The sequence below is a fragment of the Bombina bombina genome, chromosome 2, assembly GCF_027579735.1.
Source record: "Bombina bombina isolate aBomBom1 chromosome 2, aBomBom1.pri, whole genome shotgun sequence".
In the NCBI taxonomy this organism is placed as follows: Eukaryota; Metazoa; Chordata; class Amphibia; order Anura; family Bombinatoridae; genus Bombina; species Bombina bombina.
The window spans coordinates 63,912,703-63,932,759 of NC_069500.1; positions in this window are offsets into that span (position 1 = coordinate 63,912,703).

Sequence of the window (20,057 nt, forward strand, 5' to 3'; positions counted from 1 at the left end):
CATCTCTCTTAAACTCACCTTACTTTTGGACTCATGAACTTTACCTATTCCTAAACACTCTCTCTCCCCCCTGCACCTTGTCTCACTACTGCAAATCTGTATCTCATCTCATGTCACTCTCCCTCTTGCTTTTACTAACTGCTGGTGACATCTCCCCTAATCCTGGTCCTCAACAACTGCCTAGCCATGCACATCCATGTATACTATCCACAGACTCAAAAAACAAAACTCTGACAACCTTACTCACATTCCTCTTGCATCAAAAGCCACTTCCCCTTTCACTTGTGCACTTTGGAACTCTCGCTCTGTTTGCAACAAACTCACTTCTATACATGACCTCTTTATCTCCCACTCCCTCAACCTTCTGGCCCTAACAGAAACCTGTCTCTCTCCCCTAGACACAGCATCCACTGCTGCTCTGTCACATGGGGGTCTCCACTTCACCCACACTCCTAGGTCTGGTAATAGACAAGGCAGTGGTGTAGGTATTTTACTTTCCTCTCGTTGCACCTTTCAACAAATACATCCCATCTCTTTCCTCACATTTTCCTCATTCAAAACCCACATGATTCGCTTATTCTCTCCTCTTTCTATACGTGTTGCAGTCATATACCGTCCTCCTGGCTCCTCAACTCAATTTCTAGATCACTTGGCTGCCTGGCTACCTTATTTCCTTTCTTCAGACACCCCTTCCCTCTTTCTTGGTGACTTCAACATCTCTCTTGACAATCCCACTGCCTCCTCTGCAAAACAACTTCTGCAACTCACTTCCTCTTTCGGTTTGTCACAATGGACTGATTCTACCACTCACAAAGATGGTCACTCCCTTGACCTGATCTTTAGCTATCGATGCACCCTCTCAAACTTCACAAACTCCCCCTTTCCTCTTTCTGACCACCATCTCCTTACTTGCAACATATCATCCCTCCCTACAACTCTCCCTCCTTCTGTTTCTCACACCAAACTTCACAGAAGCATTATGTCATTAGATCAACAACAGCTTTCTATTTCCCTCAAACCTCTCCTCTCATCCTTCTCCTCCTTTTCATGCCCTGACCAATCTATCTGCCACTATAATTCCACCCTTACATCTGTCCTTGACAATCTCGCCCCTCTTACTATAGCTCGTAAATCAAACACTCATCCTCAGCCCTGGCATACTCGTATGACACGATACTTACGCAGATGTTCCCGTACTGCTGAGCGGCACTGGAAAAAAATCTAGGCGTTCAGCTGATTTTCAACATTACAAATTTATCTTGAACTCCTACTACTCTGCCCTTAATTTCCATAAGCAACACTATTTCTCTACTCTTATCTCTAATCTTTCTTCAAACCCAAAACGTTTGTTCTCCACTTTCAATACTCTTCTCCTCCCTTCCCCACCTCCTAATACAACTTCACTGTCAGCTCAAGACTTTGCCAACCACTTCAATAACAAAATCGACTCCATCAGAAGTGAAATCAGCTCTCAACATAATTCCATTCTCTCACCCCCTCAAATGCTCTCAATCAACCACAACCCACATAACCTTAAACTTAGCTCATTCTCCCCTGTTACTGAGGAAGAAGTTTCGGCACTTATACTGCGCTCTCACCTCACTACCTGTCCCCTTGACCCTATCCCCTCACAGCTACTCCCCTCCCTGCCACCCTTACCCCTATACTCATACACACTTTCAACCTCTCCCTCAGCACCGGTATATTTCCCTCATCGCTGAAACATACACTGGTCACACCTATCCTCAAAAAACCTTCCCTTGATCCTACCTCCCCATCCAACTACCGCCCTATTTCCCTCCTCCCTCTTGCATCAAAGCTTCTCGAAAAACTAGCTTATGCACACCTATCCCTCCCTCCTTGACCCATTGCAATCTGGATTTCGTCCCCAATAACTCCACAGAGACAGCAATTGTTAAGGTTACCAATGACCTACTTACAGCAAAATCAAAAGGCCACTTCTCTCTGCTTATCCTCCTTGATCTGTCCGCAGCCTTTGACACTGTTGACCACCCTCTCTTGCTCCAAACCCTCCAATCCTTTGGCATATGTGACATAGCCCTCTAGTGGCTCTCTTCCTACCTGTCAAACCGTACCTTCAGTGTAGCCTTCTCTGGGGCCTCCTCTGCCCCATCACCACTTTCTGTCGGAGTACTGCAAGGCACTGTCCTCAGTCCCCTTCTCTTCTCAATCTACATGTCATCACTAGGTTCCCTAATAAAATATAATTTGTATGCCGATGACACCCAAATCTACTTCTCTGCACCAGACCTTTCTCCTTCCTTGCTAACCCGTGTCACTAACTGTCTTTCTCACATCTCCAACTGGATGTCCTCTCACTACCTCAAGCTAAATCTCTCCAAAACTGAGCTTCTTATTTTCCCCCCTTCTTCTAAACTCTCCACCCCCAATCTCTCTATAACTGTCGACAACTCCATCATTACCCCTACCACGCATGCCCAATGTCTCGGGCTCACATTTGACTCAGATCTTTCTTTCACTCCTCACATTCAGTCATTGGCTAAAGCCTGCAGCTTCCACCTTAAAAACATCTCTAAAATTAGACACTTCCTTACACAAGACACAACTAAGATTTTAATCCACTCTCTCATTCTCTCCCGCCTCTATTACTGCAACTCTGTCCTCTCTGGCCTCCCCACCTACCGCCTAGCTCCTTTACAATCCATAATGAATGCCTCTGCCAGACTCATCTTCCTTACACATCGCTCTTCATCTGCTGCACCTCTCTGCCAATCTCTTCACTGGCTTCCTCTTGCCTCTAGGATCAAACACAAAATTCTCATTCTGACATACAAAGCCCTCAACTGCACTGCTCCCCTTATATCTCAGACCTTGTCTCCAGATACTCTCCCTCCCGTCCCCTTGGCTCTGCTCACAACCTCCTCCTCTCCTCCTCTCTTGTCACCTCATCACACTCCCGTTTACAGGACTTCTCCAGACTGGCTCCCATCTTGTGGAACTCTCTGCCTCGCTCCACAAGACTCTCTTCTAGTTTTAAAAGCTTCAAGTGCTCCCTAAAGACTCTACTGTTTAGGGATGCATACAACCTACGCTAACCTTTCTTTATACCAGTTCCTCTCCTCCATTGATATCCCCTGAACCCCCTTAACATTTAAGCCTAAGAGTCCAGCTGTTTGTTGATCACCTTCTCAAGAGCTGACTTCAACAGTGCAACTCTTGGCAGGGCCCTCTACCCATTTGAACCCTATAATTGTTTTATTGTACTCCGCCTTTGTTAATAGCGCTGCAGAATCTGTTGGTGCTCTACAAATAACCGATCATAATAATAATAATAATAGGCGCCAAGGAGGACACACAGGTATAATCAGGAGCGGCACCCAGGAGAGAGAGACAGGGTGTGGCGATGACGTCATCACCGCGTGCTCCGAACCACCACTGAGTCTATGGCAACGGACACAGCAACGAGTCACCACCGCCGTGTCTAAAGCGGCGTGACAACCCCTAAGTGGAAATGTCCAAATTGGGCCAAAGTCTCAATAATTTGGGTGGCCACCATTATTTTCCAGCTCTGCCTTAACCCACTTGGGCATGGAGTTCACCAGAGCTTCACAGGTTCCAACTGGAGTACTTTTCCATTCCTACATGTTGACCGCTGGTGGATGTTAGAGACCTTGTGTTCCCCCACTTCCATTTGAGGATGCCCCATTGATGTTCAATAGGATTTAGGTCTGGAGACATGCTTGGCCAGTCCTTAACCTTTACCCTCAGCTTCTTTATCAAGGCAGTGGTCGTCTTGGAGGTGTGTTTGGGGTCGTTATCATGTTGGAATACTGCCCTGTGGCCCAGTCTCCGAAGGGAGGGGATCATGTTCTGCTTCAGTATGTTACAGTACATGCTGGCATTCATGGTTCCCTCAATGAACTGTAGCTCCCCAGTGCCGACAGCTCTCATGCAGGCCCAGACCATGACACTCCCACCACCATGCTTGACTGTAGGCAAGACACACTTGTCTTTGTACTCCTCACCTGGTTGCCGCCACACACACTTGACACCATCTGAACCAAATAAGTTTATATTGGTCTCATCGGACCACAGGACATGGTTCCAGTAATCCATGCTGCAGCTCAGTTTCAGGGTCTTGGCAATCTTCTTATAGCCTAGGCCATCTTTATGTAGAGCAACAATTCTTTTTTTCAGATCATCAGAGAGTTCTTTGCCATGAGGTGCCATGTTGAACTTCCAGTGACCAGTATGAGAGAGTGTGAGAGCGATAACACCAAATTTAGCACACCTGCTTCCCATTCACACCTGAGACCTTGTAACACTAACAAGTCACATGACACCGGGGAGGGAAAATGGCTAATTGTGCCCAGTTTGTACATTTCCACTTAGGGGTTTACTCTCTTTTGTTCCCAATGGTTTAGACATTAATGGCTGTGTGTTGAGTTTTTTTGAGGAGACAGCAAATTTACACTGTTATACAGGCTGTAGACTCACTATTTTACATTGTAGCAAATTGTCATTTCTTCAGTGTTGTCACATGAAAATATATAATAAAATATTTACAAAACTGTGAGAGGTGTACTCACTTTGTGGGATATTGTATATGTGTATATACACATATACAATACCCTCCAATCCTTCGGCATATGTGACATAGCCCTCTAGTGGCTCTCTTCCTACCTGTCAAACCGTACCTTCAGTGTAGCCTTCTCTGGGGCCTCCTCTGCCCCATCACCACTTTCTGTCGGAGTACTGCAAGGCACTGTCCTCAGTCCCCTTCTCTTCTCAATCTACATGTCATCACTAGGTTCCCTAATAAAATATAATTTGTATGCCGATGACACCCAAATCTACTTCTCTGCACCAGACCTTTCTCCTTCCTTGCTAACCCGTGTCACTAACTGTCTTTCTCACATCTCCAACTGGATGTCCTCTCACTACCTCAAGCTAAATCTCTCCAAAACTGAGCTTCTTATTTTCCCCCCTTCTTCTAAACTCTCCACCCCCAATCTCTCTATAACTGTCGACAACTCCATCATTACCCCTACCACGCATGCCCAATGTCTCGGGCTCACATTTGACTCAGATCTTTCTTTCACTCCTCACATTCAGTCATTGGCTAAAGCCTGCCGCTTCCACCTTAAAAACATCTCTAAAATTAGACACTTCCTTATACAAGACACAACTAAGATTTTAATCCACTCTCTCATTCTCTCCCGCCTCTATTACTGCAACTCTGTCCTCTCTGGCCTCCCCACCTACCGCCTAGCTCCTTTACAATCCATAATGAATGCCTCTGCCAGACTCATCTTCCTTACACATCGCTCTTCATCTGCTGCACCTCTCTGCCAATCTCTTCACTGGCTTCCTCTTGCCTCTAGGATCAAACACAAAATTCTCATTCTGACATACAAAGCCCTCAACTGCACTGCTCCCCTTATATCTCAGACCTTGTCTCCAGATACTCTCCCTCCCGTCCCCTTGGCTCTGCTCACAACCTCCTCCTCTCCTCCTCTCTTGTCACCTCATCACACTCTCGTTTACAGGACTTCTCCAGACTGGCTCCCATCTTGTGGAACTCTCTGCCTCGCTCCACAAGACTCTCTTCTAGTTTTAAAAGCTTCAAGTGCTCCCTAAAGACTCTACTGTTTAGGGATGCATACAACCTACGCTAACCTTTCTTTATACCAGTTCCTCTCCTCCATTGATATCCCCTGAACCCCCTTAACATTTAAGCCTAAGAGTCCAGCTCTTTGTTGATCACCTTCTCATGAGCTGACTTCAACAGTGCAACTCTTGGCAGGGCCCTCTACCCATTTGATCCCTATAATTGTTTTATTGTACTCCGCCTTTGTTAATAGCGCTGCGGAATCTGTTGGTGCTATACAAATAACCGATCATAATAATAATAATAATAGGCGCCAAGGAGGACACACAGGTATAATCAGGAGCGGCATCCAGGAGAGAGAGACAGGGTGTGGCGATGACGTCATCACCGCGTGCTCCGAACCACCACTGAGTCTATGGCAACGGACACAGCAACGAGTCACCACCGCCGTGTCTAAAGCGGCGTGACAACCCCTAAGTGGAAATGTCCAAATTGGGCCAAAGTCTCAATAATTTGGGTGGCCACCATTATTTTCCAGCTCTGCCTTAACCCACTTGGGCATGGAGTTCACCAGAGCTTCACAGGTTCCAACTGGAGTCCTTTTCCACTCCTACATGTTGACCGCTGGTGGATGTTAGAGACCTTGTGCTCCCCCACTTCCATTTGAGGATGCCCCATTGATGTTCAATAGGATTTAGGTCTGGAGACATGCTTGGCCAGTCCTTAACCTTTACCCTCAGCTTCTTTAGCAAGGCAGTGGTCGTCTTGGAGGTGTGTTTGGGGTCGTTATCATGTTGGAATACTGCCCTGTGGCCCAGTCTCCGAAGGGAGGGGATCATGTTCTGCTTCAGTATGTTACAGTACATGCTGGCATTCATGGTTCCCTCAATGAACTGTAGCTCCCCAGTGCCGACAGCTCTCATGCAGGCCCAGACCATGACACTCCCACCACCATGCTTGACTGTAGGCAAGACACATTTGTCTTTGTACTCCTCACCTGGTTGCCGCCACACACACTTGACACCATCTGAACCAAATAAGTTTATATTGGTCTCATCGGACCACAGGACATGGTTCCAGTAATCCATGCTGCAGCTCAGTTTCAGGGTCTTGGCAATCTTCTTATAGCCTAGGCCATCTTTATGTAGAGCAACAATTCTTTTTTTCAGATCCTCAGAGAGTTCTTTGCCATGAGGTGCCATGTTGAACTTCCAGTGACCAGTATGAGAGAGTGTGAGAGCGATAACACCAAATTTAGCACACCTGCTTCCCATTCACACCTGAGACCTTGTAACACTAACAAGTCACATGACACCGGGGAGGGAAAATGGCGAATTGTGCCCAGTTTGTACATTTCCACTTAGGGGTGTACTCTATTTTGTTGCCAACGGTTTAGACATTAATGGCTGTGTGTTGAGTTTTTTTGAGGAGACAGCAAATTTACACTTTTATACAGGCTGTAGACTCACTATTTTACATTGTAGCAAATTGTCATTTCTTCAGTGTTGTCACATGAAAATATATAATAAAATATTTACAAAACTGTGAGAGGTGTACTCACTTTGTGGGATATTGTATATGTGTATATGTGTGTGTATATATATATATATATATATATATATATATATATAGGTATAGATATACAGTATCTCACAAAAGTGAGTACACCCCTCACATTTTTGTAAATATTTTATTATAGCTTTTCATGTGACAACACTGAAGAAATTACACTTTTCTACAATGTAAAGTACTGAGTGTACAGCCTGTATAACAGTGTAAATTTGCTGTCCCCTCAAAATAATTCAAGACACAGTTATTAATGTCTAAACCATTGGCAACAAAAGTGAGTACACCCCTAAGTGGAAATGTCCAAATTGGGCACAATTTGCTGTTTTCCCTCCCCAGTGTCATGTGACTCGTTAGTGTTACAAGATCTCAAGTGTGAATGGGGAGCAGGTGTGTTAAATTTGGTGTTATCGCTCTCACACTCTCTCATACTGGTTACTGGAAGTTCAACATGGCACCTCATGGCAAAGAACTCTGATGATCTAAAAAAAAAAATGGTTGCTCTACATAAACATGGCCTAAGCTATAAGAAGATTGCCAAGACCCTGAAACTGAGCTGCAGCACGGTGGACAAGACCATACATCAGTTTCACAGGACAGGTTCTACTCAGAACAGGCCAGGCCATGGTCGACCAAAGAAGTTGAGTGAACATCCTTATCGTCATATCCAAAGGTTGCCTTTGGGAAATAAATATGTGAGTGCTGCCAGCATTGCTGCAGAAGTTGAAGGGGTGGGGGGTCAGCATGTCAGTGCTCAGACCATACGCCGCACACTGCATCAAAATTGGTCTGCATGGCTGTCATCCCAGAAGGAAGCCTCTTCTAAAGATGATGCACAAGAAAGCCTGCAAACAGTTTGCTGAAGACAAGCAGACTAAGGACATGGATTACTGAAACCATGTCCTGTGTTCCGATGAGACCAAGATAAGCTTATTTGGCTCAGATGGTGTCAAGCGTGTGTGGCGGCAACCAGGTGAGGAGTACAAAGACAAGTTTGTCTTGCTTACAGTCAAGCATGGTGGTGGGAGTGTCATGGTCTGTACCTGCATGAGTTCTGCTGGCACTGGGGAGCTACAGTTCATTGAGGGAACCATGAATACTAACATGTACTGTGACATACTGAAGCAGAGCATGATCCCCTCCCATCAGAAACTGGGCCAAACACACCTCCAAGATGACCACTGCCTTGCTAAAGAAGCTGAGGGTAAAGATGATGGACTGGCCAAGCATGTCTCCAGACCTAAACCCTATTGAGCATCTGTGAGGAATCCTCAAACGGTAGGTGGGGGAGTGCAAGGTCTCTAACATCCACCAGCTCCGTGATGTCATCATGGAGGAATGGAAAAGGACTCCAGTGGCAACCTATGAAGCTCTGGTGAACTCCATACCCAAGAGGGTTAAGGCATTGCTGGAAAATAATGGTGGTCACACAAAATATTGACACTTTGGGCCCAATTTGGACATTTCCACTTAGGGGTGTACTCACTTTTGTTGCCAACAGTTTAGACATTAATGGCTGTGTGTTGAGTTATTTTAAGGGGACAGCAAATTTACACTTTTATACAGGCTGTACACTCACTACTTTACATTGTAGCAAAGTTTCATTTATTCAGTATTGTCACATGAAAGCATATAATGAAATATTTACAAAAATGTGAGGGGTGTACTCACTTTTGTGAAATACTGTATATTGTACAAAAATATATATGTTGAAATATGTATTTAATAATAAATAAAACATATTCTGCTATGTGAAGAACATTGGAATATGAAATATTCATATTTTCATGTCGGGTTAGCGCTGTTGCTAGGGACGTGCGTCTGCTATCTGCTCGTTGCCTAGGGGGGGTCGGCTCCTCTCTGTGTGAGAAGCGGTGACATCATCGCCACATGCTTCCTCCTACAGAAGCCGGTCTGGATCTCCTGTGGCACGAATCCTGCACCTATGTAAGTAACGTCAGTCCTACCTATCACTGCCCAAGTATAGGTGTTACTTACTGTTCTCCTGGGTGTTATTGATTTGTATGCTGGATTGCTATTTTGTTGCTGACCCCTGCTTGTCAGACCACTCTGCCTTTTTAACCCTTAACTGCTGGATTGATACTGCTACTGAACTTTGCTTGTCTGACCACTCTACCTCTTTAACCCTTAACTGCTGGATTGATACTGCTGCTGAACTCTGCTTGTCAGACCACTCTACCTGTTAACCGCTATCTGCCCTGGATTGCCTCACAGTTGCCAAACCCTGCCTGCCTGGCCATCCTAGTGGTTTACCCCTGGACTACCTTACTGTTGCCGAACCCTGCCTGTCTGACCACCCTAGTGGTTTGTCTCTGGTTTCCTGCCTGTTGCCGCCAAGGACTATCCTGCCTATGGTGAGTGCCATTTATCTGATCTTGCAAACCTACTCTGCTCTGGGATATTCCCTATCATTCCGGCTTGACACCGGGATAACAAGACTACTGGCCGAGTTCAGTCTGATAGAGGAGTATCCCACGAGCATTACAAGCGCAAATGAGAATTTGCGATCGGGTTTGCACGAGAGTGGGGTGGTTTTCTTTCAACTCATAATATGAGGGCAAAAATCTTAATTCCAGAGCACCGGTTCCCAAACTGTGGGGGAGTGCATCCCCAGGGGGGGCGCCAGAGCTCTTAAGGGGAGAGGCGGGAACATTGCCAAGCTCTCCAGCAAACAGCAACGTGACAGGGAGACTGAGCTATATATCTATATATATTGGTATAATATTGATATATTCATTATACAAATATTATATCTATATTCTACAGTGGGAACAGCCAGCACATGCATCCAAGTACCAGCTGAAGGGCATCCGAGTTACAGCAAGCACAGTACTGAAGACTGACTCATAGGCAGTTATAAACAATTAATATTTATATGTTTAGACAAGATCCTGTTTGTGTATGCTTGTGCCTGTGTGTGTGCTTGTGCCTGTCTGTGTGTGCGCTTGTGCCTGTGTGTGTTCTTGTGCCTGTGTGTGCGCTTGTGCCTGTGTGTGCTTGTGCATGTGTGTGTGTGCTTGTGCCTGTGCGTGTGCTTGTGCCTGTGTGTGTGTGTGCTTGTGCCTGTGCGTGTGCTTGTGCCTGTGTGTGTTCTTGTGCCTGTGTGTGTTCTTGTGCCTGTCTGTGTGTGCGCTTGTGCCTGTGTGTGTTCTTGTGCCTGTGTGTGCGCTTGTGCCTGTGTGTGCTTGTGCATGTGTGTGTATGCTTGTGCCTGTGCGTGTGCTTGTGCCTGTGTGTGTGTGCTTGTGCCTGTGCTTGTGCCTGTCTGTGTGTGCGCTTGTGCCTGTGTGTGTTCTTGTGCCTGTGTGTGCGCTTGTGACTGTGTGTGCTTGTGCCTGTGTGTGTGTGCTTGTGCATGTGTATGCATGTGTGTGTGTGCATGTGAGTGTGTGCTTGTGCATGTGTGTGTGCTTGTGCATGTGTATCATGTGTGTGTGTGTGCTTGTGCCTGTGTGTGCACTTGTGCCTGTGTGTGTGCTTGTGCCTGTGTGTGTGCTTGTGCATGTGTGTGCTTGTATATGTGTGTATGCATGTGTGTGTGTGCTTGTGCATGTGTGTGTGTGCTTGTGCCTGTGTGTGTGCATGTGTGTGTGTGCTTGTGCATGTGTGTTTGCTTGTGCATGTGTTTGTGCTTGTGCCTGTGTGTGTGTGTGTGCTTTTGCATGTGTGTGTGCTTGCGCATGTGTGTGTGCATGTGTGATTGTACATGTGTGTATGCTTATGCTTGTGCATGTGTGTTTCTGCTTGTGCATATGTGTGCGTGTGTGCTTGTACATGTGTTTTGTGCTTGTGCATGTGTGTGTATGCTTGTGCGTGTGTACTTGTGCATGTCTGTATGCATGCTTGTGCATGTGTATATGCTTGTGTATGTGCTTGTGCATGTGTGTGCTTGTGTGCATGTGTGTGTGTGTGCTTGTGCATGTGTGTGTATGCATGTTTGTGTGCTTGTGTGCATGTGTGTGTGTGCTTGTGCATGTGTGTGTATGCATGTTTGTGTGCTTGTGTGTGTGCTTGAGCGTGGTTGGGGGCTCAGCTTGAACGTTTTTACCAATGGGGGGGCCCTATGTGCAAGACTTCGAAAACCTCTGTTCTAGAGCAACTAATGATCAAGTGGGAGTGTTAATTTGGGCTCCACTCATAATCTAGCACTAAATATTTAAGAAGAATTTTGCAATGAATAATGCAGCATTTTTTTGCTATATTAATGACTTCACCTTCTGTTTTCTTAAAGTGATTTATCACTGATTCAGCTTAGTTAATAAGCAATAATTTATTAAACAGGTACTGCAACAAATATACATATATTTCTTTCTAATCTTCAGCTAATCACTAAATATAAATATATATTCATATATACACCATGATATTATTCACACCGTAACCACCTTGTATGCCCATGGTTATTGCAAAGATTGCTTTTCATATTATGATTTTTGATGCAATACTGGGAGCGAGGAAAACACTAGTAGATAACAGTAAAAACCCAAGCATAATTTTCAGATGTATATAAATATGAATTCAATAATCTAATACTTTCAATAACAAAACATTTGTTTTTGTTTTATGGCTATTTAAATCTTTGAGAATACTGATAATGGTTCAGTTTAGACTGTAGTGGGTGGAGAGTTTGGGGTTGTCATTTCATTATTGGACCCAGGCAGCACATTATCTTTAGTCACTCATGTGCTTAGACTACATGTTTATAAACCAGATCAAATCACCTTTTTTTAAACTATGAAATGTTTACATCAATTAAATAAATAAATAATTCTCTAAATGTTAATTCATAATTACAATGAAGCTGAATGGTGCTAAGATACTTTCATTAACAGAAAATTAAAAATTACACATTTTATGTAGCAAAAATATATTACTGGCACTGCGGTGGTATGTCTAGAGGACAAGGGCCCAAAGAAGAACCAGTGCTTCCCTTAACAATTAGTATAAGTACCAATACCCTATTATAGTAATAGGCAAAAGAAGGGGGATTGTAGCACTCCACCTCTATATAAATTCATTAGATGTAGTTAAAATATAACTTTTATTATAATTAGTGTAAAAATCGAGCAAACCCTGGTAATATCCCCACCACACTATAAAATAAACAGATCAAATACTTCACACAAACGAGGCTGTTTGCCTCCCTGTTTCCTGGCCGATAACAGCTTACGTCGGCTTCAGGTGAAAGAGGCAAGAACAGCACTACCGGGTGAGTATAGAGCTGTGACAATAGCACAAATGCGTTTCGGCCTATAAACGGCCTTTCTCAATGTGTGTCAAATTGTGTTAAATAGGACAAACCGAATGCTGAAGCAGCGTGTCTTAAATACCCTTCCTAGAGATGGGCTCTCTAATCCCGACACTTTGCGTCTTCTCCATTCCCCCTCCCTCATTCACTGGTTGGAGAGGGGGCATTTATTAAGGAGAGAATCCTATAGGTCAGTAATCTAAAGGTAAACAGAGGCTAGCGATATCAGTATTAGTCGGAATGTCTAGATCCCATCGTACTGGAAAATTATTGTTAGGGGAATGTTATACTATAAGTGATGTGTATTCCTAAAGTATCTCCGCTATGTAATCCATATATCCACTATACCATTCGATTACATAACACATCCCATAGCCCTATCTTAATATCTTAAATTATGGTGATGGATGGTGTGACAGACCCTTCTGTCAGGACTGAAGGAGTTAATTGTGTTTAGCTAAGAAACTAATTTCTAAAGACAGAGTTGCTGGCTCCAGCTATAATCTAATTAGTGCTAAGCATTCTATTGTTTGATCACCTCCAGAGAGAAAACGCCTAAGTTATAAGAAGAGCCAAGAGTGTCTTGTGGTTGAAGTGTTTAAGTAATATATTTCTATTGTATCATGTCAAAAGGGCGCTTTTCCCTTTTATCTAATGTACAACATTCTTTCAACCCCCATCTGGGGGGGTCAGACCTGCATAAATACTAGGCATAGCCTTTTAATAAATATCATTCTGTTTAAACCTGAAAACTGGCTGGGTTGTGAATTGCTGATTCCCTATGCAGGACATTGTTCATCTGGTATTTCCCTTGGTACACTGTTGGTACCGTAACAATTGGTGGCAAGCGACGGAATGAACCTTATCGCCCAGAAGAGCAACTACACAAGCCAGTAACCTCAGGAAGAGGGGGATTATTACAATACTGACTAAGATGGAAAGAGTACCAGGGACAGAAGGAACCAATGGGCCCAGCATATCAGACAGAACCCCTGAAGAAGCAAGCTTTGATCGGGCGGTTAAAATAAGACTGGCACATTATGGCCCCAACCCATCTGCGGAAATTATCGACCGGGTCATAGCAGCTGTGGAGGCCAACCTACTTCGCCAAAGCGGCGCTGCAGCAGCCCAAGTCACAGCAACCCTAGTGGAAAAGGGAAAAGTAAATTTTGCAGCTTTTAAAAACTTCCTGGAAACAGAAGGAGAGATTGATGGGTACCTTGCGGATTTTGAGAGGCAATGTGCACTACACAAGGTACCCGCAGAGGACTGGGTCATGATATTATCCGGAAAATTATCCGGCCGGGCCAGTGAGGCTTTTCGGGCCATTCCAGATGAGGAAGTCGGGGATTATAATACTGTAAAAGAGGCTCTGCTCTCCAGGTATGCGGTTACACCGGAGGCATACCGGAGGCGGTTCAGAGACACTGTTAAATTAACTGGAGATTCCTACCTTGAGTGGGTTCGGGACCGTAAACCCTCCACCCTGCATGAAGCGGCTCGCTTGGCAGATGAGTATACGGATGCCCGCAAACTGGACACTTCTACCACTAAGCCCCCTGCTAGAGTGGAGTACAGACCCCCAGTCACCCCAGCAGCTGCCAGTTACCAACCCCCGGCGCACCGCTATACCACACGGCCTCTGGCCACGAACTACCCTCAGAGAGCCCGGTTGAATTCGCGGGGCTACTCACAACCGATTCGGTGCTTTGGATGTAAGCAACTAGGGCACAAAAGACCAGAGTGTCCCCTAAATGCAGCGAACCAAGCACAGTCCTGGAGAAGACCTGCCGGCGGAATCACACGTAACCCTCAGCCTGCGGCCCGCTACGTAGAGGCGCAAGAATGCTGGGGCATCCTACATGAGGCAGACCTTGTGCAAGCTGCCCACCGGAATAACCGGCAACTGGTTAAAGTGAATGGGAAGGAGGTCAGTGGTCTATGGGATACTGGTGCTACCATGACCTTGCTTCGAAAGAACTTGGTGTCTGAGAAACAGCACACAGGAGACACTGTGGCTGTGAGGGTAGCAGGGGGCACTGTGTTCCGCCTACCTGTTGCCAGGGTACATTTGGATTGGGGAGTGGGCGCTAGACCTGTGAATGTGGGGGTCATGAAGGATTTACCCGCTGATGTTCTCCTTGGAAATAACTTGACCCCCCTTGTTTCTGCCTACGCTCCTATGGGTCCCGCTGATGTTAACCCTGTGACTACCCGTGCCCAGATCCGTGCAGCAGAGACTGACCCACCTGCTGCTAAGCCCCAGGATGCTGAGCTCAGTAAATCTCTATCCGCTATTGATACGTGGAAGTCCCGTTACAATGCGCTGATGAAGGAGAAGAGGAGCGCAGAGGAAAAAGCACGTTTAGAACGTGAATCTCTGCTAGACAAGCTGCACCGACAGACTGCAGAAAACACCAGCTTGAGAGTGGAACATGAAACATTAAAGACAAACTTAGTGACACTTGAGGAGAAGCTGACGCTGGCTCATAGTGAGGTGCAGCAACTCAAGGGCACCCTATGTCAGTATGAAGGGATTGTGGATACCTATAAAGAGCAGGTACAAAAAACTCGTAAAGAAGCTGATGGGATTTTGAAGGACTGTTTAGCCCTAGTCTGGGCACTGAGGAAGTTGAACCCTTGTTTGTATGGACAGGAATTCTCTCTCATAACGGGAATACAGATGGATTATCCTGGCAAACTGACATGCCTACCACCTCCTAGTCCGGTCATCCCCAGGTTGACCCACCAAAGGGTCAAACCGGGTCTGCCGGAGTGTTCCACAAGGGGGGAGCTATGTGACAGACCCTTCTGTCAGGACTGAAGGAGTTAATTGTGTTTAGCTAAGAAACTAATTTCTAAAGACAGAGTTGCTAGCTCCAGCTATAATCTAGTGCTAAGCATTCTATTGTTTGATCACCTTCAGAGAGAAAACGCCTAAGTGATAAGAAGAGCCAAGAGTGTCTTGTGGTTGAAGTGTTTAAGTAATATAATTCTATTGTATCATGTCAAAAGGGCGCTTTTCCCTTTTATCTAATGTACAACATTCTTTCAACCCCCATCTGGGGGGGTCAGACCTGCATAAATACTAGGCATAGCCTTTTAATAAATATCATTCTGTTTAAACCTGAAAACTGGCTGGGTTGTGAATTGCTGATTCCCTATGCAGGACATTGTTCATCTGGTATTACCCTTGGTACACTGTTGGTACCGTAACAGATGGAATATATAACGGTTAACCTGTATTCAAAATACACATCATAACACCTAAAGATACACTATTCCTTTAAATTCTACCATTCAAACATGCACACGGAAATCGATCTTGATGATTTAATTATACCTTCATTAATATGCACATCTCTGCCTCAAACGCTACAGGATATGACTACATGAATATTATCCGTAGTGTCTGACATATCAGAGGAGTGGTATACTACTAGTAATTATTCCAGCCAAGTACTCCTAATAAAATATCATTACATAATACCACCTCCTCAAAGTACATTTCCTTAATTACTCTGTCGTATTTGTAGTTAGCCAGATGTTATAAAATGCAATTTATGTCCAAGTATAAATACTAAAAGATACACTAACCCTCTATTGCAGAACACTTCAGCCTCCAACCGGTAACCGATCTAGGTGTATTGCATCATGCTATTACGTAAACGAGCAAAATCGTTATATCAGATGGGTAGTATCCGGTAGGAGAGAAGAGAAATCATACTATATGTAGATGTAGGGAAATAGGTTACTTTGAGTACAATGGGTACAAACATGGCAGTAGGAGCATTTATGTGACTAGGGACATGGGGTTGATTAAGTTTTCCATGCCTATCGTTATATTTATTGTCATGGCGTGTAATAGGAATACACATCACTTATAGTATAACATTCCCCCTAACAATAATTTTTCAGCACGATGGGATCTAGACATTCCGGCTAATACTGATATCGCTAGCCTCTGTTTACCTTTAAATTACTGACCTATAGGATTCTATCCTGAATAAATGCCCCCTCTCCAACCAATAGAGTTATCAAGTGAATGAAGGAGGGGGCGTCAGGATTGGAGAGCCCATATCTAGGAAGGGTATTTAAGACACGCTGCTTCAGCATTCGGTTTGTCCTATTTAACACAATTTGACACACATTGAGAAAGGCCGTTTATAGGCTGAAACGCGTTTGTGCTATTGTCACAGCTCTATACTCACCCGGTAGTGCTGTTCTTGCCTCTGTCACCTGAAGCCGACGTAAGCTGTTATCGGCCAGGAAACAGGGAGGCAAACAGTCTAGTTTGTGTGAAGTATTTGATCTGTTTATTTTATAGTGTGGTGAGGATTTTACAAGGGTTTGCTGGATTTTTAACACTAATTATAATAAAAGTTATATTTTAACTATATCTAATTAATTTATATAGAGGTGGAGTGCTACAATCCTCCTTCTTTTGCCCTGTTCTTATGAACTAATATTGGGCCAGATTACAATTGGCGCGCTAATCATAATGTGAGAAGCGATCAGCAATATTGCTGGGCCGTGCTAACATTAGCACGCAACTTGATATTACAACTCCATGGTATATCCCATTTACCAGAGAAGGGTTAGTGCGGCTAACATCGCTCTACTGCAACCTATACGTTCAATGGATAGCGCGCCCGTGCTGAATAGCGATCATATTACAAGTTGAAAGTTATAGTTTGCGCTCAAGAAAAAGCCAAAATTGCACTAGAATATTTAGTGCAACTTGAGACCTGATGTAAAGTGTAAGGGTTTAAAAAAATTCACAAAACATATTAAAATAAACTATTACACTCATATATACACTTTTTTTTTTAGTTAGAGACAATGCACAAAAGTTACAGGTACATACAAGCAAAGTAGATTACTTATAATTCTTTTACTAATCTTGGGCAACTGTACATGAAAAGTAAAATACTACCTAGACAGTATGGGGTCCATTTATTAACGTGCGGACGGACATGATCCGATATAGCAGATCATGTCCACCGCACATCGATAAATGCCGACAGCATACGCTGTCAGCATTTATCATTGCACCAGCAGTTCTTGTGAACTGCTGATGCAACACCACCCCCTGCAGATTCAGGGCCAATCGGCCGCTAGCAGGAAGTGTCAATCAGCCCAGTGGTATTCAATTGGGCGGATTGCTGTCCGCCACCTCAGAGGTGGCGGACGAGTTAAGGATCAGCGATCTTAGAACCGCTGCTTCTTAACTTCCGTTTCAGGCGAAACTGAAGCGGAGTGGGTCGGAGGCATCATCCGCTGCTTCTTAAATAGACCCCTATAAGTCTAGTTACATAATATCAAAGTATCTTCTGTCCACCAATGGTAAAACAAGTTTACAACTAATTATAAGCATAGGAAGACATAAAGTAAATCACAAAATGAAAGTATAGCCTGCAAATCAAGAATCTTCCAATTATCTAATCTACTAAAACAAATAGAAAATTAAAAGCACTCACCTTTTGGCATCCAAAAACATATTAAGGTCACTCTTGGAGCTTACCCCTAAGCTTCACAAGGTCTTGGAGGCTAATATGGTGTAAACTGTTGAAGCAATATATCTATTAACTGAACTGCATATCTGGGGAAATCTAGAGAAAAATCGGTAGGCTAAGGATGCTATAAGTTTTAATAAATTTGCAAATAATCAAATTCTTAAATGCTCTAGACACTCATATTAATCAAATCAAATAGTAAAAAAAAAACTATTTGGTGTCACCTATATGAGAAGGGATTAGTATAGCTACTTAGTACAGTAGTATGGTAAGGCCATAGGGTTGGCTAATGTCCAGTTAAAAGCATAGAATAACCAAGGTGCTTTCTTCTGTACTCACGGCTAAAGTCTATGGGGCTTATTTATGAAAGGCCTGTCGGACTTGATCCGACATTGCGGATCATGTCAGACAGACCTCGCTGAATGCGGAGAGCAATACGCTCTCCGTATTCAGCATTGCACCAGCAGCTATTGTGAACTGTTGGTGCAATGCCGCCCCCTGCAGATTCGTGACCAATCGGCCGCTAGCAGGGGGTGTCTGTCCGCCTCCTCAGAGCAGGTGGATGGGTTATGGAGCAGCGGTCTTTAGACCACTGATTCATAACTGGTGTTTCTGGCGAGTCTGAAGGCGCGCCAGAAACACGGGCCATCAAGCTCCATCCGGAGCTTGATAAATATGCCCCTTAATCAGTATATGCATTATCAATGGATGCAAAAAGTATGAGTATGAGAGCTCAACATAAATCTGATACACAATAAAGGTCAGTTTAAATGGCCAAGTTATCAGTAAATAAGTTATCTCACATCTGTATAGTAATATTAACTAACAAGGGCATTATTCTATGAGGCATATATAAAAAATTAAAGCTATAGGCACTCTTGATGCTTGTGAATAAATGCAGGGACCAAAGTAAATTTTCTAGTCGCTATTAGACTTTTCTACATAAATGCTATGGGGCCTATTTATCAATGTGCGAGCGGACATAATACAAAGTAGCGTATTATGTCCACTGCACATCGCTGCACATCGCTGTCAGTATTTATCATTGCATCAGCAGTTCTTGTGAACTGCTGGTGCAATACCGCCCCCTGCAGATCGGCAGCCAATGAGCCGCTAGCCGGGGGTGTCAATCAACCCGATCGTATTTGATTGGGTTGATTTCTGTCCACCGCCCCAGACCAGGTGGACACGTTATGGAGCAGCGGTCTTTAGACCGCTGCTTCAAAACTTCTGCGTCTGGGATAAATATGCCCCTATATAGCAGGTGAGCATATATGTTTACTTACACTGGATCAGCTTTAGTTATAGCTAGGCAAATATATGTGTCAACCAGGTTAGATGGAGTGTTAATACTACTATCCAAACTGAAATTCCAGTCTAATGTAGGAGTGATGACTTTCATTGAGTATGCATTAGTCTTTGCCACCATAATAAAAATGCGGAAGTAATATAAGATGTGAGGGGAAGGCTAACAGTATAACATGAGCTTCACTTCCTTATTTACAATTCAAAGCAATTTAACAGACATTTGCCAAAACCCAGCATTACAGCAATACTTAGGGAGTCCCATAAAACAGCAAATATATAGGTCTAGACCTTCTCTCTAGTAAGGCAGTATTCTATAGGCACCTAGTAGTAGCATCCTACCAACTCTTAAACAGAGACCCAGTGCAGTGAAAGAACCATAAGAAGTTCTAAGAAATAAGAGGTGGGGTACTTTCTCTTGTAACAGCATATCAGACCATAGAGTCATCATGCATATACTTTTATAGAGGCTGTTACACAAGTTTATCCCCTTGCATTAAGGGCAAAATGGTTTAACCTAATGCCGATCTGACAAGGAGTATAGCAGCAGATGTCTTGGGAAAATGTGGAATAATACAATTCTTCTGGAAGTCTCATATCCCAAACTCATTGCTGAAGCCCCTTCTGATCAAACTTCACAGATTTCCAGCCTGTTCGGGCCGCTAAGGGATAAACGCTGCTGGTGCAATTACCTTTCTGTTGCATTTCTTCAAAAGCAGTTTGAGAGGGTTCCCCAAAAGGTATAATCCTCCAGGCAGTCTGACTAGAAACTCTTTTTGCTACCTCTTGTTTCTATAACAAAGTACTC